Source organism: Chrysemys picta, chromosome 20, assembly GCF_011386835.1.
Source record: "Chrysemys picta bellii isolate R12L10 chromosome 20, ASM1138683v2, whole genome shotgun sequence".
In the NCBI taxonomy this organism is placed as follows: Eukaryota; Metazoa; Chordata; order Testudines; family Emydidae; genus Chrysemys; species Chrysemys picta.
The window spans coordinates 18,856,718-18,883,250 of NC_088810.1; the positions used below are offsets into that span (position 1 = coordinate 18,856,718).

Consider the following 26,533-nt stretch of genomic DNA (forward strand, 5'->3'; position numbering starts at 1 on the left):
CTCTCCCCCAGCACGGACCTGCCATGGCACACATCACCTCCATATTGGTGCACATAACAAAATTAGAGGAAATACTGACACCTGCCCTCTTACTCCACCAGCCTCAATACCCATTTTGGCCTCTCTTATGCACATCTCAGAGCCTTCTTCCCTGCAGCTCCTTGTGGATAGAATGACCTCTGCACAGCTGTTTCTCATATCTCCTTCACCTTGTTCAGACCACTGTTCAGAATTCATTTCCGTTTTTCAGCTATGAGAAATGAGGGGACAGGGAATGTGAGAAACCAAAAACAAAACCCAGAAGTTGGAACACAGCCCTGGAGACAGGTCCACACGTGATCGACTTCGGCAATCTCATGAACTCATCCTCAACTCCCTGATCCTCTCTCTCCTTCCACCCCGCTTTTTTGTCTGTTCATGCCTCTGACTTGTTACATGGCATTACATTTATACTCTTTGTGGCAGGGACTGCATTCATAATTGTTTCTACAGGGTGTACTTAAAAATGTATTTGATGGAAAAAGTCAAGGTCACTAGTGAGGATCAAAAAATGTAAACATTGGAGAATCTGTTGTAGGACTGCTTACTAAACGGTAAGTTACCTAGTGACACTGACTTTGTCTTATTAGGAATAAGTGGTTCCCAGAGTTGTAGAAGGGATATTTTCTCCAGTTTCTTTCCTCTGTGGTTGCCTTCTCTCAATGTTCTGAAAGTAAAACGTTTCCTAAAGAAGACTTTTCACACCTTCTTTCTTGTTTAAAATTGTTCTTTTCATAACTTCTGGGCTGTCCCTAGCTATTTTGGTGCCTGACGCAGCCCCCCCATGAGGGGGCTGTGTGGGGCCCCAGGCCTCCGTGGGGGAAGCAGGGGGGGGCTGGCCACTTCCTGTGGGAAATGGAGTTACTTGGCCCCAGCCAGCTTTGCTCCCCGGCTTGGGGGGAGGCCCCGGCAGCGCGGGTTGGAGGCAGGAGACCAGAGCGGGCTGGGGCCGGGTCGCTCTACTTACCGGTGAGTGCAGGCCCGACCGCTTCTAGAGTCCTCAGGGGAGTGGGGACGGGGCAGGAAGAGGTGGGGGTCCTGGGGAAGAGCTGGAGCAGGGGCTGGAGCAGCTCGCAGCTGCGCAGGGCACCAGGAAATTTGGTGCCCCAAGTTTCCTGGTGCCCTACGCAGCTGGGTACGGGTAAGGATGGCCCTGCAGAACTTTTTCACTTTTGCTAGCTGACTTCCTGACCTCTAACAATTTGTCTCTTGGCAAACAAAGTTGGCACTGTTGTTAAAGGCCATGAAGCTGGCAATCAATGCCTGTCTTCATTTGGAAACCTTCTTCCTAAATTAAAAGCTTCCAGCAGTGCCCTTCCTGGCACTGTTCACTGGATTTTCCCTCTGTTTCCACTTGTAGTTAACGCATTTTAACAGGAAGAGCTGCAGCTCAGTGTATGGCTGTAGGCAATCTTCTGGGGGGGGGAAAAAAATTGGGCAAAACTGTCCTGCCTTTTCTCATAATACACTATTCCAACCCTTAGAGCATGTCATTTCCTGTTATACACCAAGCAACTGCATTGGTTCCTTAAAAGGATAAGGATAAGAAGCAGACAGTGGACTGAACCAGCTGTGACAGAATGGCCTTTTTACTAACAGCAGCCATGGTTTTCCAGACTTTACTGGGTAAATATTTTACTTTTACTCTTCTGTGGATTGCAGTTAATTAAGTGATGCCGTTAACTGTACTGATCAAGAAATCGTACCTGCCAGGTGCTTCTAAAAGAATGTTGCTTCTTCAGTATCAGAGGGGTAGCCGTGTTAGTCTGAATCTGTAAAAAGCAACAGAGGGTCCTGTGGCACCTTTAAGACTAACAGAAGTATTGGGAGCATAAGCTTTCGTGGGTAAGACCCTCTCTTCTTCAGATGCAAGTAATGGAAATCTCCAGAGGCAGGTATAAATCAGTGTGGAGATAACGAGGTTAGTTCAATCAGGGAGGGTGAGGCGCTCTGCTGGCAGTTGAGGTGTGAACACCAAGGGAGGAGAAACTGCTTCTGTAGTTGGATAGTCATTCACAGTCTTTGTTTAATCCTGATCTGGTGGTGTCAAATTTGCAAATGAACTGGAGCTCAGCAGTCTCTCTTTGGAGTCTGGAATAAATAAGTGAAAGACAGGGATCAAAAACCACCTGAGTAAAGTGCACTGGATGTAAGCTTACAGGGTACAGTTTTACATTATACCATCCTTTCCATGTAAAATTGTATCCTAAAATACTTTACAGAATAGCTGCATATAATATAGTTAAATAATAGTGGAGACAGAGACATGAAGAGGCACAGGAAAGGCAGATGCGAGGTTTTCAGTGGGTATCTGAAGCAAGCTGTAGGGTGGCTGAGGAAGAGATGCAGAAAGCCTTGTGATCCAGAGAAGGCGGCTCTTGTACCACCGTGAGGAAAGGTAATAAGGAGACCATTGTTAGATGAGCAAGGAGGACAACGGGGAGCAACAAGGTATATAAGAGAGACTGGAATGATTTGTACAGAGTATTTTAAAAGGAAGGGGGGCAATTTGGATCTTAAAACCAGAGTAGGGTTAGCACAGGCGTGATGCATGTGGTCTTACTAGGTGCCCCAAAAGACACATGCAGTGTCTTCAGAAGGGTGCTCTGACACACAGGAGGAGGGGAAGACTGACCAGCCAATGGTTTGCTTCTGAAGGATGAAGCACAATAGATGCTGCTTGGGAAGCACTACTCTCCTCTATTACCTGAATGTGAAATGGAACAAAACCTTTCAAAACTAAAAGGAAATTTAGAAAGTGGAAAAATCTACCCCAGCAGTCAAACTGCCACATGCTAGGATCCCTTAGATTGCTCATTTTAAGCAGGGTCAGGCTGGCTGGTGAAATTCTTGATGGGAGTCCTTCAAGCTAAAGTGTCAGAAGCAGTTTCAGAAAGTAAGTAGGCATCAGGTCCTCTTGTAGATCAGCACAGCACCAAAGCCCTATGTTGGCGATAGATGGCATTGTGCTGCAGGGCCTGCCACCTTTCAAATGAGATGCAAAGCCAATGTCCTGTAAACTTGATTCACTAAAGATCTTGTGAAACCTTTTTGTAAGAGTGGGATTGTTGTTAACCCAGGGGTTCTGGCCAAACTCCACCTTAGATAATTACATTCTGTCTTCCTAAATTCCTCTAGCAGTTTCTAATAGGAAAAGCATTCTTTTCTTCCTAGTCTGTTTGATGGCAGTGCTGTTAAACACCTGCCACATTTCAACCCAGAGGTTTTTGCTTTTCAGTGATGGGCACAACTATTAATAGATTTGAATAAAAGTCTGTTGGTGAACTCCATTAGGCATTTTATGATCCTTTGTTATAGAAACACCTTTATCATTTTCAGTATTTTTTTCCCTACAACACAAAATATTAAACTAACTTTGCTTCACCTATACAATTCAGTCACTTTTGGTATGTTTTTAATTGTATTTGATACACACACACAAAAGAAAAAGGTCTTAAATGTAATTTTCATTTTTCTTTTAGCTTTACAATTGTTTTAATTGCATACTTTCAACTTCCTGTTTTTAAATTTATTTACTTTTGACTCTGCTGAAGAAAATGCCAAATAAACTGTTATAAGCACTGATGTCAGATCCTCACTTGCTGGGGATTTCCAGATGCAAATTACAAGTTCTTTTCTCATTTCCTTACCCTTCGTCAGTCAATTAATAAATAACAAATACACTTATTTGTGCCACAATTACAAGGCGATATCCATAGTTCCAATATAATATTTTTAAAGGGATTGGATTGGAACAATGCTTTTGAAGAGAGGCTGCTAAAGCAAGTTTAAGACATGGAAGAATTTGTAACTAGGGGCAGAGGTTAAAGTTTATACTATAAAAGCAAAAAAGGACAGCACATTTTTAAAGACTGAACAATTATTTAGGGCTTTATTTACATATGAATTGGAGATGGGTGCAAGCTACACAATTCAGATGCAGGTTCAGTTCTGGGGATTCCAAGTTTCCTCCCAAGTTCTGGGATGCTTTGGAAACACAGGGTTACAAGTTGGCTCACAGAGAAATCTAGATCTGAGTTTGGGTCCAATTTTCAAGCATCTTTACAGACTAGGTTTATTTAGATTTGGGCTTCTAGGTCAGCTGCTATATAGACTCTGATTGAAAAAATTCAAGCACGGATTTCAAATCCCTCTAAAGTGTCAAAATGTGGGATGCCAGTCCACCTCATCAGAATCACATAATAAATATGTAAGCAATTAATAATCTTATCCCAAATAGCGTAATAAAGGTAAAGTCAATATGGGCATCAAACTCAAGGTGATGTTCTTCTATTTCCTGTCTTGATAGCATGTGCATTTGCCTAATGAGTAACAGAACACTAGACCTAAACCCCAATGAAATGAAATAGCAGGACTATCATGACAGATACAAGAGGCATGGCTAAACACCAATAACTCTCATGCCAAAGGTCTTAACAAACATGCAGAAATCAATTTATGTGGTAGGTAAATTGATAACTCCCTCACAGAACAATGAACAACCATTGGGGGGGGTGAAGAGAAAAAATGCTGACCCAAGACACTGAACCACACCCCAACCCTGATCATTAAAAGGCCGGGTTGGGATCTACACATGGGAGCATGCCTATGCATGGCAGTAACTGTTTGCACAAATGGGCCTTTCCCCAAAATCCAACTGCCTTGCAATATTACCGCCTGAAAAGGAGTTTAACTAACTTTTCAAAAGTCTGAGTTTGACTGATATTTAGCCATTTCCCTTTTCTTGAGTCTTTAAAACCTGTACAATTTCAGTAAGGCTAGGCATTTAGAAAGCTTATTCTAATCAGAAGCGTAATCTCATTTTAAGAAGCTTGAGATAAAGGAAGTGGAGAGGGCTCGATCTTTAAGAGAAAGCAGTAATATTATTCAAAATCCAGTTTATGGTGTCTAGATACTAAGGTAATAGGAGAATTTTTTTAAACTCATAGACAGATCAGAGAAATTGATATCCATATTAAACATACTGACTGTAGCGACGTGGGACTCACCCCTGCAGCGCCTCCTGCTGGTGTCTTGGGAATTAGCTCATTTCCAGCCTTGGAGCACCCTCTGCAGGGCGGTGTCCCACTGCCGCTAGGCCCCACGTCCCTGGACTCCGATGCTCTGTTACCTGGGGTGCTGCCCCCGCCAGTAACCCCTCACTCTCAGGGTCTCCCCTCCCCAAGGAACCCCCACTCCCTTATCCCCACCTTGCCTCAATCAGGTTACTGCCAGTCACCAACTAGCCCCGTTCCCTGGGACATACGGCAATATAAGCCACGCATCACAAGCAAGGTTGGGTTTTTCTGCCTCCACCTAGCCTTGGGCTGTCCCCTGCAACCTCAGTACCTGTTTGGCCTTCTACTAGGCCACAGCCTGGGGGGGTTTCCAGGCTGGAGCTCCCCAGCTCCCTTGGCCTTCCCCCAGCCCTGCTCCACTCCAGGTACCTTCTCTAGCTCCCTGCAGCCAGGCCTATCTCCCTCTACAGCTAGAGAAGACTGTATGTCTGGCCCTGGCTTCCCTATCTTTTATGGGGCCAGCTGAGTCTGTTTGGGGCATGGCCACAGCTGAGGTTGCCTCCCAATCAGCCCAGCCTAAGGCTCCCAGCCCCAGCCCTCTCCAAGGCCAGGAGCCGGTGACCACCCCGCTACACTGACCCATAGAAGAGTACAAAAAACTTTAGCATTGGATATGTGATCATTGCCCAGCATGGTTCAATAGCTCCAAATACATACCTTTAGAGGAAAATAGGAGTTCTCACACACAATTCTAAATCGTTTTGTAATATGATGCCTTTCATCCAAGGTTCTCAAAGCTAATTATGGGCCATTCTGTGACCTCCTTACTCCCACTAGGGAGCAATTTCCGGCACAAGAAATCCCAATAAATCAATGTCAATATTCATGTGAGTAGCTGTTCACCAGTGGGAGTGAGGCGTTCACAATCTGACCCTATGAGAATCTCAGTTCTCAGGATGTATGAAGACAGGTTTGTATTGCTTTTTGCACTAATGTACTGTTTCCCACTCTCCTCCCACCTGCCCGGAAACGTATTGCACTTGTATTTGTATTGCACTAATGTATTGCTTTCCCCACGTCCCGCCAGGAAATGCTGCTGGAGAAGGATGGGAATCATATAACAATTTTTCCATTTGGAACTACACATTTTATTTATACGGTGAGAGAATATATGGCACATTGATCAAGTTGTATAAAATATGTAAACAGATCATAAACGTGTCAAGACGATCTACCCTGAATTTAAGCTTTTTCTTGCATCTCTTTTAGGAATATATTTGTTTTTCGGTGTTTTCAAATTTCTTTTGACATGTATTGTTCACAGCTTCCGTGCTGTTCAAAGAACAGGCACAGATTTTACTGTATGACTGAAAGGGAGTATAAGTGGCTATGTTCATAGACGCCGACTTCTGCATCGGTGGGTGCTCAACCTCCCCTCTGCCCCCAGCCCTGCCCCTCCCACCCCGCCCCCATTCCAACCCCTTCCCCAAATCCCCACCCCAGCCCCACCTCCTCCCCTGAGCGCACCACGTTCCCACTCCTCCCCCTCCCAGAGCTTGTTACGCCCCAAAACAGCTGTTTTGCGGTGGCAAGCGCCGGGAGGTAGGCGGAGAAGCAGGGACGCGACATGCTCAGGGGAAGAGGCGGAGGTGAGGTGGGGAGGGGAGCTTGGCTGCCAGTGGGTGCAGAGCACTCACCAATTTTTCCCTGTGGGTGCTCCAGCCCCAGAGCACCCATGGAGTCAGCGCCTATGGCTACGTTCACTGCCATTGAATCCCTAGCGCCAGGTCACGGTATTACAGTCGTCTTAGCCTCTAGCGACCCCTATTGATCACTTCTTGGGCCCTGTGATGGCCTGTTTGTGGCTATGTCTTCTATGGTCTAGCCCTCCAGCCAAGTCACCTCTTTCCAGTTCTGTCTCCTTCTGGGGTAACAAAAGTACAATGAAAGAATCCACACCAACATCCTAACAAAAGGTCCTTCTGCCCCTCTTGGACTATGCTACTTCTTCCAGGGACTGCCGAATTTCTGCTCTGCTGCTCCTTTGGCAGAGCTCTGTCTCCCAGGGCTTTTCCCTGCAGACTTCCTAGCCAGTTTTTTTCCTAGCAGGTTTGCCCACTGCTTTGCCTCCCCTCCCTTCCCCAGGGACTCTGGCAACTTCTCGTAGAGACCAGCCTACTTCTTACAGGCCCTATCGCCAGGTCTCCCACAGAAGCCTAACCTACCTTCTGTAGTTCTCTGCAGCCTGCCTTCACCAGGCCCTTCCCAGAGAGAGGGAACTCCCCTCACCCTTCTCGCCTCGGTCTCCTTCCTCAATGAGTTCTCTTCCTTCTCTATGTAGTCCTCCCTGACCCATAGTGCAGTCAAGGGTAAATGGAATTTACCCACTTCTCATCTGGGGAATGTGGAGTTTAGTTTAGGTTACTTTATGCATTTATTTTACCACTACACCACTGTCCCATACCCTCCCCCCCGCCCATCACCTCCAGGGGCCTCTCCAGATGCCCTGATATGCCACAGGAGCCAGCAGCATTATATGAAGTCAGTCTGCCTCCAAACTGCACCCAGAGAACCTCTGTACGTGCTCATGCTTCATATCATCCACTTCCTCACTCTTGTGTCCTGCCCTGACGCTGAGTGGTGGGACCTGCAGTCACCTGAGGAGGACGAGGAACCCAGGTGGGTCAGTCTGTACTCCACTCTGGTTCCACAGCCCACCAGAAATATTAGTTGGAGGCTCCCCCACGGAGCCATAAGCACAGGCACGTACCTGGCGTGGTTCACAAACTCCCACAACCCCTGTCCCTTTTGTGGCGAGAGAGAGCCTGGCACACATCTATGTAGGGTGCATCAGGCTGCAGCCCCTCTTCTGGCTCCTCTGCTCATCAGTGTCTCTGCCACTGTTTGTCTCTGTTGCTGTTTCCTGCCACAGTCATCACCTCCGCCTCTCACTGCGATGCTGTTCTGAGATTCCACCACTTAGCCCAGTTCTCCATGATTTCACTGGGTAGTGGGGAACCACTCTGCTGATTGCCTCTTCTGCACAATGCTGTCTCCATACTAGGGCTAAGGTTCATCCCCCTCAGATCAATTAACGTGGTCACTCAGGAAAAATGAATCTAGTTGGCTCTTAACACTGGGGTGGGGTGGGGTGGGGGCGAAAATCAAACCAGGCTTCTAGGACCCTTTAAACAGGTCCACACCACCAGGTAAGAACTCTTACTTGGATTTCGCATCACTACGCCCTTCTTACTGAATGAAGTTAAATGGAGGGTGACCCCCTCAATCAGGGCATGCTAAGTACCGACCTGCTGCCATTTACTCATACAATAAGGATAACAACATTTCATTATTCCTGTATTCAATACTAAAGTGAATTTTAACCCAAAATAGATCACTTTGGCAATGTGGGTCTTTCTCCTGATCCTCTCTAGGCAGAGGTGCGTCTGCTAAGTCTTTTTCCTCAGATCTTTCCCCTAGTTCATCACTAGATGTCAGGGGAGAGCTCATTCAGAGCCTACTTACACAGAAATGTACCTTCTGAATGTGTAATGCAATGTACCACATGTGCAACAGGTGCAGATGGTGTCCCTCTGATGGGAAACATTAAAGTTTGGCTGTTAAAACATATACCCTTGAATTACTTAATTATTTTACTTTGTTTTCTCTAGATCCCCATCCTAATACACACTCCAACCCCAGGAATGCTGTGGTTGCATGCAAGTTTCAAAATATCCCAGGAGAAAAACCCTCTGTTGTGTAACAGTTACAATTGCTCAAGTACTCCAAAAAGCAACCCAAACATTAAGGACACGAGGAAATTTGGTTATGAGGACACACTGCCCAGAGAGCAATCAGCAGCTTGTATGAAGCGCAGTCACCACCCAGCCCCATTCAACACATGCATATCACACTTACGGGAAGGTCTGTTGGTATCTCCCTGGGTGTTCTGAAGTATTACCCTGTGCAATTATGAATATAAATATTGGTGCAGACATCAAGTTAAACATGAACATTGTACCTTGATTTGGAAAATAAAATATTTAAACTTTATATTTAAATTGTTCCTGAAAGAGCTAACAAACAGCTAAGTACCAATATTTACATGTAGCAAAAAATATCAGTTTTGAATTTTCTGATCAACTTTGAGAGTCTAAAGTGTTAATAGAAAACGTCACAGCGTCTAAGACCAAGACTGTCTCTATACTCTTCTGTCTTACTGTATGTGCTCATATCCTTAACTCCAGCTTAACAAAGATAATTTTGTTTGGGGGCTTCTTCTGTTTTCCAACATTCAAAATGTTTGACAGGCATAGAGCACAAAGTAGGCTGGGAGAGGTGTTCATCTGTTCTGATGTGTGATTTTAAATAGAACATAGATACTCTGGGTGTGTGAGAGGCACCTTCAATAACTCTAAATATATTTGTACAAGATGCAAATAGACTCATCCAAAACCATTTTGTCATTTAGACAATTACACAGATGATTATCCTCCAGAAAACTCCACAGATTATTATTATTATCCAGAATACCCCACAGATTATCCTCCAGAATACCGCACAGATTATAATAGTGAATTCGAAACTTCACTTGGAAAGGTAGGTTAAATAGTTTCTTTCCTATTCCTCAAAACACAAAGATGCAATTATTTGCTGTAAAGGTTGTTGCAATGAGGTGGATAAATTATCTGACCATTTTTAGAAATCTATTTGAAAAATATGCTAAGAAAATCAAATTATTCAAGGAGAGGGATATTCACCTGTATGCAGAGGGCCAGCATAAAGACTATGCATCACTTAAGTCCCACCTTGAAGATCACCCTAATATTATATATTTAACTCAGATCTATACACAGGGGGTGCAATAGAGAAGCTGGCCCCTGAGAGCAATCAGGCCTTCAGCCTACCTGCAACAGGCTCTGCTAAAGAGAACAAACCAAGCCCAATCCATCTTGGGATAACTGATTGCCTAAATTGCTGGCCAGCAGCTAATTAGTTAAGGAACACCTTCTGAGAAGAGGAACAGTCCGGAAGGCAGAAAGAGAATGCTCCAACGTGGAGGCCTTCTCAGAGGGAGCTAGTGAGGGAGCTCACTGGGAAAGGAAACCAAGGCAGAATGCTCGTAGGTGGGAGAGGTTGGAGGGAGTTATGAATGTCAGGTCCCTGCAAAAACTGGCCCAATGGACAGACTTCATCAGACAGCAGCAGGAGCACCAGGAAATTACATGCTGCTCCGAGGAAGGGTTGTCATGGTATGACCTCTGTGGGGACCCTGACTCAAGAGGAGAGACCCTTCCCCACTGGATGACAAGAGACCCTGACTCCAGAAGAGAGGTTTGGGTCAATAGGGCCTCACTGGTCAATGACCTGGACATAAATGGGGTAGATGGATGAAGATTAATTCAGCCTCTTCCCCCTCCAGCTAGGATGGAGCCCTATTTGTGTAAATGTTTCACCCTTGGGTTAAATAAACCCAACCCCTGAAGAGGCACTGTTCAATATACATAAGCCTCATTGGACTTATTGAGAGCCCAATGCGGGAAACTGAGGCAGAGACATAACTGCAGCACTGCACTGTGCCACCAGTAGATGCATCTTACAGGTGGTTTATTTACAAAAACATTTACCAAATTCTTGATTCAAAAATGTTAAATTAAATAAATCTGGCCACAAAATATTCATCAAATTTTCAAACTGAAACCCATAACAATCATGCTGTAGATCTGGTTATTTTTGCAGTTAATGCAGAAAAAGCAAATGTCAGGAAAAATATTTACTGCAATAATTTCTAGTTCGGCTGTATAATGGAAGAGTATCAAACTCACCCAAAATCATGGACACTCCTGCATATCTAGCATAGAATGGATTCAGTTTTATCTTGTCATAACATGGATTTAGCCTCTGTTTGCCAGAAGCTGGGAATGGGTGACAGGGGATGGATCACTTGATGATTACCTGTTCTGTTCATTCCCTCTGGTGAAAATGGCATTGGCCACTGTCGGAAGACAGGATATTGGGCTAGATGGACCTTTGGTCTGACCCGGTATGGCCGTTCTTATGTTCTGCAGTAGGACCACGTGACAGGCTGATGGTTAAGGTGTCGTTAGTCAAACCAAGTGCATTAAAGAGACAAGGTGGATGAGTAATACCTTTTTTTTTGGACCATCTTACAGAAGTTGGTCCAATAAAAGGTATTACCTCACCCACCTTATCTCTCTAATATCCTGGGACCAATATGGCTACTACTACACTGCATAAACCAAGTGCATGATTATTGAAGGGCTCTAGAGGAGGGGGATAGGAAAAAGATATGTCACCTCTCCAAATATCTAATAATCTGTTGATATCCCCTCTCAATGCTGCTGCAAGACTCAGCAGCCTTGCTACTCTTAAAGACAGTGAACAAATCTGCTAATGAGTCTCCGAAGTAGCTGAACCACTCTCCCCAGTTATGTCCTACAGACACGACAAGGGGCAATGAACCTTAACTCTAGCTTTGATGCGACAGTATTCAGAATGACTGATTTTGTTAACTTTACAGGATTTGACAAAGTCTGCAGGATCATCACTCCAGGGCCATCTTCCCTTCTTATTTGTCCTTCTCCATCTTCTATGTTTTTTGCTACAACAATTCACACTTCTTTTGTAGAAGGTACTGAGGTTCTGTATTGTTACTTGGGTATTTGCGTGTCATCATTGTTGATTCCTGATCCAGCAAACAGTTCACTAGTTTCCAAGGCAGCAGCAGGCTGTGTGCTATAACTCCAAGTGGAAATTACAACTCATTCTGAGCACCCAAATATGTGCTAGGAATTTCAAAGCTGAAAGAAAGGATCCTGTCCCTGCTACATAAAGCTTGCAATGTAAAAACCAGATAGGACACTAGTGAGAGCCAAAGTCAGACAAAAAAGAGGAAAGAAAGAAAGGAAAGGAGTACAAAAATTAGATTATGCAGTAACTTGGTAAGACATGGAAACACCTTGGTGTATCCATTAATTTCAGTTATGGGGGTAATTGGCTATGCTTTCGCAAGTGATATGGCAGAGGCGAGCTCTAAGAAAGGATCCAAATGAGGTTGGAGTGAAGGCTTGGCAAATGAAGCTACAAAAGCTGGGAATGGGAGAAAGAAATGAAGGGGGAAATCAAGGCTGATATCAATGGCAGAATGGAAAAAACTGGGGGAATGCAAAGGGAGACAAGGTTGGAGACGAAAGCAAGGGTAAGGACCTTGAAATTGATATGTAGTGCAAAGTAGAGCTGGTGGATGGATATGAATTAGGGGATGAGATGATCAAAATGACAGGTGGGAAAGATGATTTGGTGGCAGAGTTTTGGATGGACTGAGGAGAGACATGGTAAGCACCCCGAAGACCAGAGAAGAGTCCGCAATAGTCAATGTCACAGTTTAGTAGGATACGGACAAGTCATTTAAGATAAAATTTTCAAAATCGCCTAAGTGATTTATGAGCCTAATTCCCATTGACTTTTGGGACAAAACTTTTGTCATAGCTCCATCAAGTTCAATGGACAATTTACACCAGGTGAGGATTTGCCTCTGAGATTTCAGTAGTCATGATTCAAGGCTCTTCCAAACACACAGTGACTATATGTAAATCTCATCCTCAAAACAAACAAAAAAATCCATCTTCATTAGATCCTAGCAAATGGTCTCATATATAAAATGTTGACTTCTCTTTATCGGAACAGTTTTATTGTCCTTTGCATTCTTTGAGCTGTGCTCAGTTCCACTAAATCTGATTTGATGTTTGCTCCTAGAATTTACTAAGTTTGGGGTACAGCTATGCAAACTGTTCATAATAAAATCCAAGCTCCATTGACTTCAATGGACAACTCATTCCAGTTGAAGATTTGTCCCTTATCACTGTATACTGTAAATTAAAAATAGATGGAAAGTCACCATTATAACTTGTTTATTTTTTTCCCCTTTATTTCAGATGTGAACAGCTTTGCTTTGAATTAGAACATTCCTCAAGGAGGAAAACAAAGAACTCTGCCACACTTGTAAATTACTTCCCCTACAGCAGGGGTCGGCAACGTTTGGCACGCGGCTTGCCAGGGTAAGCACCCTAGCGGGCTGGGCCAGTTTATTTACCTGCTGATGCGGCAGGTTCGGCCGATCGCGGCCCCTACTGGCCGCGGTTCGCCATCCCGGACCAACGGGGGCGGTGGAAAGCTGCGGCCAGCACATCCCTCGCCCGCGCCGCTTCTCGCCGACCCCATTGGCCCGGGACGGCGAACTGCGGCCAGTGGGGGCCGCGATCGGCCGAACCTGCCGCGTCAGCAGGTAAATAAACTGGCCCGGCCTGCTAGGGTATTTACCCTGGCGAGCCGCGTGCCAAACATTGCCGACCCCTGCCCTACAGTGAATCAGTCATCTTTTTTTTTAGTGGTTTATGTATTTATGTAGAAACACAAAAATATAAAATAAATGTAACAGCTATGTTTCCTCACAATTAGTATAAATTGCATAAATGTTGACTAGCTCTTCGTATCTTCTGTATTTCTTCCTCTCACATTTCCTCACTATCATTCACTGGGTTCTATTGTAAATATGAAATATGTGCCAATAAAATGAAGCACTGGCTGATCACTCCAGATCTTTCAGTGCTATCTGATGTTCTGACATCACTGGATCAGCTGATGATATCTCCCTGGAATGCAAAGGGAACTATACTAGCCCTTGGATCCATTCTTGAATAGTTTCAGCTGCATCCAGAAAAGGTCTGCCTTATAGACAGTTGAAACAAACAAGATATCAAGGGGACTATGGAGTAAGCGTACTTACCGGTTCACTTCCCCTAAAACAATCACCTCCATCCCATTACATTTAAAATGGATGTTGCTGGCTAGCCATGTTTATGTCTGTGTTCCTGTTCACTCTAGACAGAGTTTCAGGTCTCTGGCTTCCTATTGACCATAGATCCTGCAAACTCTCTCACATGAGTAGTCCTGTAAGTAGATATGTCAGAAAGAGAGGGGGCTCAGACACAGATGACAAATGATTAGATATTTCTATATGAGGAGAGACTGAAAAAAACGGGACTGCTTTGGAGAGGAGAAAAATAAGAAAGGACATGATTGAGACATACAAAATAAAAAATGGTGGAGAATCTAATTCAGGCACTCCCATATACCCTCTCACATAGTATAAGATCAAGGGAACATTCAAGTGAAACGGAAATGCAACAAATATGTAACTGACAAAAGACAATGCCTTCTTACACAAGGCCTAATTAACATGTGGAACTCAGTGCTGCAAGATCTCTCAAGAGATTCTCTCCTGTGTTGATTGGCTGTCTGCTCCAACCCTTCCCACGCCCCTCCCTCAGTCTCTCCACAGCTGCCTCACTCAACAACTGTCCCTCATTGCCTCCTTCTGACTCTCTTCTCATCTGCTCTGTTCCCATCACTCCTCTCTCTTTCCTTGTCTTTCCATTTAGCTAATCGCTGCTAATTGAACACCCCCACTCTAGAACAACATTAACGTAATGTTTCCCACAATCACATTGTTCATACTGCTTCCAAGTTATATCCTTTCCTCCAGTTCTTAAAGTGTAATGAAAGAGGTGTCAGGGCTCAAGCAATATTTTTACTTTCATAACTGATGTGGCAAGCCCAGAGGTGCCGGAGCTATGAACTGCCAAGCCCAGAGGTGCCAGCGTGCTCAGCCCTGGCAAGCCTTGGCACAAATTAAGCACTGCTTTCCCCTATCCCATGTCTGTCTTGTCTATTTAGTTTGTGAGCTCTTCAGGGCAGGGACTATCTATTACTTTGTGTTTGTACACAATGGGTAGGGTTACCATACGTCCTCTTTTTCCCGGACATGTCCGGCTTTTCGGCAGTCAAACCCCCGTCCGGGGGGAATTGCCAAAAAGCCGAACATGTCCGGGAAAATGGCGGCTCTGCTCCTCCCCGACTCTTCGGCTCTGTTTAAGAGCCGGGCTGCCCGAGCGCTACCGGCTTCGGGCAGCCCCCATGCCTCCGGACCCTGCGCTGCCGGAGCCCGGGAGGGGAAGTGCCCGGCTGGCGGCGCAGGGTCCGGAGGCATAGGGGCTGCCCAAAGCCCCAGTGCTACCAGCTTCAGGGTTTGCCGGGCAGCCTCCAGACCCTGCGCCCCCGGCTGGGCGCTTCCCCTCCCGGGCTCCAGCTGTGCTGGGGAAGCGCCGGCTGGGGGCGCAGGGTCTGGGGGCTGCCCGGCAAACCCTGAAGCCAGTAGCACTGGGGCAGCCCTTTCCCCCTGACTGGGAGTGGAAGGGAGGAGGGGGCGGAGTTAGGGTGGGGGAAGGGGCGGAGTTGGGACAGGGCTAGGGGTGGGGAAATGGGCGGGGCCAGGGCCCATGGAGGGTGCGCCTCCTGCTGGTTGTCCAGGGAATTAGCTCTTTTCCAGCTCCAGAGCGCACACTGCCAGCTGATGTCTTGCCTGGTGCTGGCCCTGTGTCCTTCGCTCAGGGGTTCTGCCCACCACAGTACCCCCTCACTCTGGGTCTCCCTGTTGTACTCAAAGTACTATACAGGATCTTTTCAGGGGGATTAAGGCAAAACGCCACATTTATTAGTAATACAGGTATCAATTAATACTCTATGATATGCATATGAGATATATATATATATATCACAGTCATGCATTCACACACACACACAGACACAAACACACTCCATCTTGCTGTTGTTACCAATTAGTTGCTCCCTTAACTGCACTGGCCAGGTGAGTTAGATGGGGGAGAGGTGGAGCCGGGCTTCTGCCGATCCGGATCGATGCTCCGATGGTGACAAGACGAGACCCGGGGTCCTTCTGCAAGACACCTCACTTTTATAGCAGCTTCCCTCTTATGCAAATCTAGACCAGATTCAAAATCTGGGTCTGTGTCCGTTGGTCTTTGTGCTGCTTTTCTCTAGATGTTGTCCCAATGCAGCTTCAAGAGGGTGTTTTCTAAAGAAGGTGCTTGCTTCTAATCCCTGAGGCCGTCAATATGTCTGCTCTTCTTTATTGGGCCCACTTGACAACTTGTATTGTCCTTTGCTCTGGCTCCCATTCCCTCTCCAACTGTTGTAGCTGTCTGGAGGTGGGTGTCTTCCAAGCCTCACTCATTCACACCTCATTCAGTCAATAGGGCAATTGATTACAGAGTGGGGGGGGGGGGGGAGATCTTATTCTACTTCTAGCAAAAAGGCACATGTTTCTTTTACTTTAACTATACTATCCTTAGGGGCTATAACATTTGATACAAAGTTTTCTACCAATTTTCTATATAGGGATCTAATACAAAGTTGTATGAAAATAGAGAGGCACAATGCCAAGTCATATGAAATACAAAATAACGTCATGCAAGATGCAATGTCATAAAGATTTATAGAGATAGTTAAATACAGAGATTTCTCTACAATCCCACCCCAGGGAACCCCCAACCCCCTGTCCCCACCTTGCCTCAGTGGCTACTGCCAGACTCCATTTAGCCCCCGCTCACTGGGGCAGATGGCAGTCTGTAAACCCCTCATCATCAGCAAGGGGGGTTAGACCTGCTGCCTCTGCCTATTCCTGGGCTGCCCCTCTGCAGCCCTAGTGCCCTTTTGTGGGCCCTTAACTTGGCCTGCAGCCTGGGACTTAGCTAGGCGGGAGCTTCCCAGCTCCCTCTGCCCTTCCCCAGCCCTGCTCCACCCTAGGTCCCCTCCTCAGCTTCCCAGGCAGCCAGGTCCTTCTCTCCCTAAAGCTAGAGAGAGTGTGTCTTCCAGCTGCTGGCCCTAAGCCCTCTTATAGGGGCCAGCTGTGGCCTGATTGGGGCATGGCCCCAGCTGTGGCTGCCTCCCCCAATCAGCCTGACTTTTCCCCGCCACAACCCTCTCCAGGGCTGCTTTAACCCCTTCAGGGCCGGAACGGGGTGACTACCCCAGTACAGGGTGGAAATAGAAAGTAAACAAAAGCAGAGTCGTGAGGACTTTCATTTCAGTAGCAATTGTTTTTACAGGAGGGTCAGGAAACTCAGAGTGGAGCAGAACTCCATCCTGTTGGGCCTGGACTAATGTAAAGACAGAGCAGCTGGAGAGAGGTCCTGGCACCTGGAGACCTGGAAGTGTGGCAGAGCAGCAGAAGAAGTCTCACTAGTAAGAGAGGTGGGTATTGGTTAGAATGGAGGAAGGGCAGCAGGAGAAATGGCCTGAGTGAAACAGAACTGTAGCAGAGGAGCTATTTGTAAATATGGTTCTCACGTCAGACCTTACTTGACCTCAGGCCAGAATCAACACTTTGGGCTCATCAGTCCCTTCAGAGTAGAAGGGGGAATTTTTCAGGAAAACGACATGAGTCTGTTCAGTCATTTCCCACACACAACGAAGTCCCAGTTCCTTCAGCATCGGTTTCCAGTAATACAGCTCATGCTGTACTGTATTTCTGTTAGTTACCAGCGCCACCTTCTGGGTTTTTAATGAATTACTATTATGATCTTTTCAAAAAGCTGTTTTCCTTTTAAAATAATTTTGACCTATGCCTATAATGACTAGAAAAAGAAATAAAACACTTCTGAATGTCGCATCAGTTCAACAGTTTTTATCTATCTACCTACCTATCTATCCTATGATACAGGTGCAGTTTTGTGAGTAAAGAATTGTCAGTCGAATATGTGCAAGAAATGCATGTGTTCAAAGCATGCCAGACTTAGCATTTATATTATTATTATTACAGTAGTGCCTAGAGACCAACCAAGAATAACCGTCAGAGGGGTGAAATATTGGAACAGCCTTCCGAGGGAAACGGTGCGGGCAAGGGACCTGTCTGGTTTTAAGATTAAATTAGATAAGTTTATGGAGGGAATAGTTTAATGGTAAAACATATTAGCTGAGGAATACCGAGCAATAGCAGGTAAATAGTATAATGGCTAACAAGGGTCAGGCTGGAGACTCTTGCCTACATGCTCGGGGTCTTACTGATCGCCATATTTGGGGTCGGGAAGGAATTTTCCTCCAGGGTAGATTGGCTGAGGCCCTGGAGGTTTTTCGCCTTCCTCCGCAGCATGGGGCAGGGATCGCTAGCAGGAGGGTTCTCTGCCAATTGAAGTCACCAAGACACAGGATTTGGGGACTTCATCAGCAGAGTCAAGGGAAGGGTAGGGACGGTTTTGTGGCCTGCAGCATGCAGGGGGTCAGACCAGATGATCATAATGGTCCCTTCTGACCTTAAAGTCTATGAGTCTATGAGTCTATAATAAAGTCCCATTGTGCTAGGCACTGTACAAACACAAAATAATAGACAGTCTTTGTTCCAAAGAACTTACACTCTAAATACACAAGACAGGCACAGGGTGGGGGGAAGTGATATAACAGAGGGCTGGTCCACACTAAGCCCCCAGTTCAACTAAGATACACAACTTCAGCTACGTGAATAACGTAGCTGAAGTCGAAGTATCTTAGTTCGAACTTAAAGGAACTTTCCGCGGGTCCACACACGGCAAGCAGGCTCCCCCGTCGACTCCGCCTACTCCTCTCACAGAGTAGGATTACCAGCGTCGACGGCGAGCACTTCTGGGATCGATTTATCACGTCTAGACAAGACGCGATAAATCGATCCCAGAAGATCGATTGCTTGCCACCAAACCAGCGGGTAAGTATAGACGTACCCAGAGATAGCAAAAAGAATAATGTCATAGTTGTAAATGTAATGTTAGAGTTTTAAAATAAATGTAATGTATGTAACCATAAATACATATTTAATCATGGGCAATGAAGTTAATGTTTTATATTATCTGCTTTCTTCAAATGAAAACTAAAGATGTATGGAAATAAGGTGATTACAGAAATGATAAATGTCTTTAAATAAGGGGACTGGCTGGCTCAGGGATATTGAGTCTCTTTATTTTTAGATCATGAGTTCAAATTCAGCCTGTAACAGTAGCAATCAAAAGTCATTACTGTTTAGTTATGTGAAATGAGTTGATGAGTCAGTCTCTGGCCAATTCCTAGTAGACAAGTCACAAAAAATGCCTCCACATTCGGCGCTAATTGGCTTCCTTATTGGCAATCACATCAGAGAATTCAAGGATTGACTGGACCCTGGAGAGTGAATTCTCCTCTCTCTCATGCATGTGATCCCTCTGGTTAAGGCACAGTGGGGGAGCAACCACAGAGGATGTTATTGCAGCCTATCTGTTCTGTTGATTAATAATCTGGCATTTCTATAGAGCCTTATATTTTAACTAATATATCCAGTCCTATTCCTGGTGGTGGCTAAGTATTATCTCCATTTTACAGGCAAGAGACTCAGTCATAGACAGATAAATTGATTTTCCCAAATAATGTCAGACTCAGGATTAGAAGTTAGGAGCTCTTGTCTCCATGATCACCAAACCACACTGCCCCTCTAAACAGCAGGCATCAGTCTCTGTCCACATGACATCTTTCACCAGCATTAAACATTTATGGACCCAAACAGGCATGAGATGACAGTGTTGTCTCAACCTTTGCCGCCCCACCTCTGAGGAATCAACTGAACATCAGACTGTAATCAAAGATTCTCCCAATCAGATGACTGAGTTAGCTGACAGCAAAAGAACATCACTGATAATTTGATTAGCTAAAACAGTAACTCCTCACTCAATGTTGTAGTTATGTTCCTGAAAAATGCTACTTTAAGCGAAACAATGTTAAGCGAATCCAATTTCCCCACAAGAATTAATGTAAATAGGCAGGGTTAGGGTCCAGGGAAATTTTTTTCACCAGACAAAAGACATATATATATATATATATATATATATATATACACATACATACACACACACACACACATATATACACACAGTATAAGTTTTAAACAAACAATTTAATACTGTACACAGCAATGATGATTGTGAAGCTTGGTTGAGGTGGTGGAGTCAGAGGGTGGGATATTTCCCAGGGAGCCTTACTGCTAAATGAGGAACTAGCACTCGGCTGAGCCCTCAAGGGTTAACACATTGTTGTTAATGTAGTCTCACACTCTACAAGGCAGCACAAATGGAGGGAGGAGACAGAGCATGGCAGAGAGACAGAGACACACACCGTGTGTGTCTCTCACACACATACACACATCGTGTGTGTGAGAGACAGACATGCATTGCCCCTTTAAGTACGCTGGCCCCACTCTAAGTTTTAAGTAGATCGGCAAATTGATACAGCAGTTGCTGCGAGCAAGCTCCCTCAGTCCTGTCGTGTTCCGCTCTCCCCTCCCCCCGCTCTATGGAGATGGGGTACAGGAGCGGGGGGAGGGAGACACGCTGACATTAGCACCTCTTATTCCCCTCCACACACACACCCCGCCCAGCAAGCAGGAAGCTCCCATGAGCAGCTCCAAGGCAGAGGGCAAGAGCATAGGTGCCGACTCCATGGGTGTTCCGGGGCTGGAGCACCCACAGGGAAAAATTAGTAGGTGCTCTGCACCCACCGGCAGCCAAGCTCCCAGCCCCACCACCTCACCTCCTCCTCTGCCTCCACCTCCTCCTCTGAGCATGCAGCATCTCCGCTCCTCCCTCCGCTCAGGGGAGGAGGCAGGGCCAGGGCGGGGATTTGGGGAAGGAATCGAATAGGGGCAGGGAGGGGGCGGAGTTGGGGCGGGGACTTTGGGGAAAAGGTTGGAATGGGGGCGGGAGGGGGCAGAGCAGGGGTGGAGTCGGGGGCAGAGGGGGGGTCGAGCACCCACCAGCGCCAGAAGAAGTCGGGGAGGGACACCTGAACTGCCCGGCAATTGATAGCCTGCTGGGCAGCTGCCGCACAGGGAACTTAGGGGAGGAGATACGGGGGCTTCTGGTCAACCCTGATGTGACAGTGTACCCCATAAGGCTTTATGGGGGGGTGCTTATAAATGTATGTATGACATAACTGGAATATGTTTTGTGCTGCCTGTGCCATGTAACATATCTCCGTAAAGGTTATGGTCTACTATATCTATTCATCCTATTTGTACACATATATCATTTTCTACTTGAGGTTAAGAATACGGGCTGTATACTTGCTTGGTTTCTAAGTAAGCTTTGTGAGGCATTTGGTCAGTTTCTTTAGGAAGGAATTCGCAAGGCTAAGTACCTAATCAGGAAACACTTGGGGAACAATGCATCTTGGAATGCTCCAATCCACATAAGAAGTCTTCCTGGAGACATACAAGATACCACGTGGGCAATGGCTTTGGCCTGTAAAGACTGAGTGATGCAGGGACATGTGACTTGCCCAGGTGACTCCAGAACTCCATCTTGGAGCTGGACTTTGCATTGGAGTGAGGAGGGGGGTCTCCACCCACAAGAGAAAGTCTATTTCAACCCGTGGGAGACCGCTCCATTTTGTCTTCAGCTGGCTAAAGGAGCTTCTCCACCCCCCAGAATACTGGAAGGAAACTGGAACAAAGGACAGTAACTACAGGGGGTGTGAGTGATTGCTGGACCCAGGCTAAAAGGAGATTAGCCTGTAAAAGGGAGCATTCTGGAACTGGTGAGGATCTTATCTGTATTCAGTGTTTGATTAGACATAGATTTGCGCATTTTATTTTATTTTGCTTGGTGACTTACTTTGTTCTGTCTGTTACTACATGGAACCACTTAAATCCTACTTTCTGTATTTAATAAAATCACTTTTTTCCTTATTAATTAACTCAGAGTATGTATTAATACCTGGGGGAGCAAACAACTGTGCATATCTCTCTATCAGTGTTATAGAGGGCGAACAATTTATGAGTTTACCCTGTATAGGCTTTATACAGGGTAAAATGGATTTATTTGGGTTTAGACCCCATTAGGAGTTGGGCATCTGAGTGCTAAAGACAAGCACACTTCTGTGAGCTGTTTTCAGGTAAACCTGCAGCTTTGGGGCAAGTAATTCAGACCCTGGGTCTGTGTTGGGGCAGACGGGAGTGTCTGGCTTAGCAAGACAGGGTGCTGGAGTCCTGAGCTGGCAGGGAAAATAGGAGCAGGGGTAGTCTTGGCACATCAGTTGGCAGCTCCCAGGGCGGGTTCTGTGATCCAACCCATCACACCTGGTTCCAAGCCCCCACCAGCTAGCTCCAACAGGCTGATCTTTCTGCAAGCAGTGGCCAAAGCAGGCGGCTGCCAAACGACATTATAAGGGAGCATTGCACAACTTTAAATGAGCATGTTCTCCTATTGATCAGCAACGTAACAACAAAACAATGTTAACCAGGACAATGTTAAGTGAGGAGTTACTGTACTATGCAGATGGGGTTCATTGATAACTGCATTGGTCGAGGCAGAGCACAAACTTCTGGTCTGACAGTACTGTCCACCCTGAAGTAAATTGTTGGTTAGCTACTTAGCAGCGGCTTCTTCCAAATTTTTGATTTGCACTGCCATGGCCATGAGACCAGCATAAACGAATCTGGGGCTGTCCTTTGGGTGAGATATGATATTGAGACAATAAATAAAGTCAGGGACTGCACAGAATCCTGTCCTACGTCATTCAGGGAGGGAAGTTTTGATTGTCCATGCAGAGAAGGAAGCTGAACAGCATGTCTGCAACAAACTTACAAGATGCTAACATAGTTATTTCAAATAAAAACCAAAGCAAACTAATGTTTGATGTTAATATAAAGACATATATCCCAGCGGATGGGCATTTGTGTGGCAGATTTGAGCAACACATGTTCCCTACACCAGGGTTCTATGATTTTCTATGGCCTAATGTAATCTACCACTTGCAAAGATAGCCTGTAAGTTACCTGTGATGACATAAGTATATATGTTTCTCCTTACACAAATACCCTCTATGTTCCCTCCATTACTCTAATACTAGCTTTCGCTCTGTCTCTTCATACAATCTCAAAGCTCTTGGTGTAGGATTCTTCGCATCCACATCCTCCTGTTATATCTTTGTGTCCTCACTTTGCCACTTCATTTAAAATCTTATCTGACATCATCTCTTTTTTCTCTTGCCTCCTTTTCCCTCATGTCTCATCTGTTGCCCAGTTCTTTTGGAAAAGATACGAATATGCCTACACAAGGTGGAGAGGAACATCCTAAAATACATGATTTCTCTATACATATCCCCACTACTGTTGACTTTTTCTATGGTTTTGCTCCCCTCCACACCACACAGCGTGCGGAGGAACACAGGTCTTTAAACTGTATTATATTGCTGCTAGATGCTTGGTTATGTACATATCTGCATCCGAAGAAGTGAGGTTTTTACTCACGAAAGCTTATGCCCAAATAAATCTGTTAGTCTTTAAGGTGCCACCAGACTCCTTGTTGTTTTTGTAGATACGGACTAACACGGCTACCCCCTGATACATATCTGTATTAATTTCACAAAGACTTAGAAGTGTAATTTGTTGTGTTCAAATAACTGGCACATAGTGTAATGTTAACAAGTTTTACTTTTGAAAATTACCTCACAGGGTCTTAGCTGTTTATGTATCAGCAAAAAAAAGAAGAAACATATGTTGATAAGAAAACTTAGTATTATCACCACACTATTAGTAAATAAAAGTTTGAATGATCTAACACATCTATTTACAAGGTTACCCAATCAAAAACTATTCAACGATTTATGCTGCTAATACAGTACCTTCTGACTAGCATAAAAGATCCTGTAGTTTTCTAAAAGTACAGCCAGGTTTAAAGCTTTTCTTGGATCCTGCAACACACACACACACACACACACAACTACACTGCACAACAACTCTCTTGCACCACCTCCTGCCGGCTGCCACCATCAGAGACAGGCACCAATGCCTGCAGTTGGACAGTTAACAAGATCTACTAATGCTTAGGCCAGATGGCCTCTTGCGTTGCATCCTGTCTGTGATACTTTATCCTCAGCCAGTACTTAATACTACGAGTCCAATCCATAAAACTTCTATTAGGGGGAAAAAAAGAACAAACTTTTCTGCTGTGGGATCTTTGGTCTAATGCATTACATTGACAATTTACTAAATGTACTGAATTCAACAGAGGTGATTTTTTGATGTTTTAAAACCTTAGACCATTGCTTTGAAAAGACGAACTTTTTTTAATGTGGAATTGTATGGCTGCACATTCCTGGAATGAGGAAAAAAAAAAGTTGTTTGGACTCCTTTCTCAAAGAACATTGTCTAAAAATTCTTCTTTGTTCAGTGCTGTATCAGAAGCCAGTTGGTGAAGCCAGCGTCTGCATTGAATCTGGCTATCATTCCATGTTTAACAATTCTGGTTCCTAGCAGGGTTGTTTATACATGTTTACACCTTTTTGTTGCTCAGTTTATGCAATAAAGAATACCAAACATACCCTATTTTACTGTTCCCCACACTGTTAACTATCTAGCTACTGCAACTTGGTTCTAAAACCAGGACTGACAAAACCTTCAATTTATAATCAGCTTTTACTTCTAAAGAGGATTTTCCTATTTCCGTTTTTGAAGACTTTCATAACTGTTTTCATGAAAGAAGGAAGCTTTTACCAAAGGCCTAAACTCAAACTTTTCTAAACTCAAGCCATATCTACACTATTGCTGCTACAGTGGCACGGCTATTGCTGCAGCACCATAGTGTAGATCAGGGGTAGGCAACCTATGGCACGTGTGCTGAAGGCGGCACACAAGCTGATTTTCAGTGGCATTCACACTGCCCGGGTCCTGGCCAGGGGGGGCTCTGCATTTTAATTTAATTTTAAATGAAGCTTCTTAAACATTTTAAAAACCTTATTTACTTTACATGCAACAATAGTTTAGTTATATATTATAGACTTATAGAAAAAGACCTTCTAAAAATGTTAAAATGTATTACTGGCATGCAAAACCTTAAATTAGAGTGAATAAATGAAGACTTGGCACACCACTTCTGAAAGGTTGCCGACCCCTGGTGTAGATTGTTTCTGGCACTGATGGAAGGAGTTTTTTCATCAGTGTAGTTAATCTACCTTTCCAAGTGGGGGTACTTAGGTTGACTGAAGAATCCTTACATCAACTTAGCTACAGTGCTTACGACGTGAATTTTTCAATATAAAATAGGTCTATGCTCTCAGTTTCTCAGTGAATAAGGGGCAATGTTTTTAAAAGTACATAAGTGATTTAGGCTATGTACACACTACATCTTAAATCGGCATAAATTATATCACTCGGGGTGTGAATAAGCCACCCTCCTGAATGATGTAAGTCACACCGACCTAAGCGATGGTGTGGACAGCGCTATGTTGTCAGGAACTCTCCTGCTGACACAGCTACCACCGCTCGCGGGAGCTGGAGGAATTAAGTCGATGGGAGATCTCTCTCCCATTTGTTTAGACTCTAAACTTTAGAGAGTCTGTACTAGCAATGCTACAGCGGGGCAGCTGCATGGGTGCAGCTGTGCTCTTGTAAGATCTGTAGTGTAGGCTTTAGGAGTCTAGGTTCCTTTTTCAGAAGTGAGCACTTGGGAGCCTACTATGTCCCACTGAAACTCAGAGTGGGTGGGAGCATTAGACTTTGGTCTCTACTTCAAAGGCTAGTATAAAGAGAAGTGACTCTGCATAATCTGCTGCAGCATGGGATTGCAGAGGTGTGAATTGGCAACAGGATGTTCCCATATAAATCAGAAAACCCCATGGAGATGCATACAACCTGCCACAATAGCTCTAAGAGATGTGAACTGACCTATTCATTCCAATGGGTGATTTCCTCTCCTCTAACTCAAAATCTACCCCAGCCCCTGTGGTGGAATACTAAACTAAGGCCTTGGCTTCATTGGCGCTGTACAGCGCTGCAACTTGCTGCGCTCAGGGGTGTGAAAACGCCCCCTCCCCCGAGTGCAGCGAGTGCAGCGCTGTAAAGCGCCAGTGAAATCAGCGCCTGCAGCGCTGCACGCTCGCTCGCAGCGCTGCAAGCTATTCCCTTCGGAGAGATGGAGTACTTGCAGCGCTGGCAGCACGACTACACTGTGAATTCTCAAGTGTAGCCAAGGCCTAAGGAACCTCTTGACCAAACTACTGCAGATTTCCACCAAGAGGTATACATACTTGTTAGGTAAAAAAGCAAGTCCTCACTCACCTCTCCAGCACCCGAGTTCGTGCGGAGTTGGTATGGGCTCACAATCTGTCAGAGACCAGACACCAATTCGTTGATCAACGGGCTCACACTATCCTTAGCTTGAAAGGCTTCAGAGTAAGTGTGGCAAGTTTATTAGGGGTGAGCATCAATATTTATACACAGAAGTAAACAAAGTGATTAACAGATCATAATGGTCATACATAATCAAACAAGATTTTACAGGATAAAACAGGTTAAAATGTACATTCAGAAAGAGATAAGGGGAGATGGCTACTTAAGGGGAGGGGGGGTGTCATGAGTAGTTCGCAGGTCAGAGCTTTGATTAAAAGTTCAGAGAGAGACATCAAGTCTGGGTTAAGTTTAAGCTCATCAAAAGTTCAGACTCAACATTCCTCCATTTGTAGCTTTGGGATAACTATTTACCAAAAGCTACACCCCATTTAAAGGAGCCAAGGGCCGCTTGGCAATTTCAGCCTGGGCCAACTCGAAG

General features: G+C 45.1%; 1 long non-coding RNA gene across 2 annotated transcripts; it reads left to right on the top strand.

Moving 5' to 3' along the window:
- The first annotated feature begins 891 nt into the window (after positions 1–891).
- LOC135976757 (uncharacterized) lies at positions 892–13,324 on the top strand. 2 transcript variants are annotated; one of them, XR_010594054.1, is made up of 7 exons: positions 892–1,008; positions 1,524–1,665; positions 6,145–6,216; positions 8,729–8,981; positions 9,529–9,656; positions 11,599–11,709; positions 13,013–13,324. It is a non-coding gene; the product is annotated as an uncharacterized LOC135976757 (long non-coding RNA). The 2 variants fall into 2 exon arrangements; XR_010594053.1 differs by lacking the exon at positions 8,729–8,981 and having other exon boundaries at positions 13,013–13,321.
- The last annotated feature ends 13,209 nt before the right edge of the window (positions 13,325–26,533 follow it).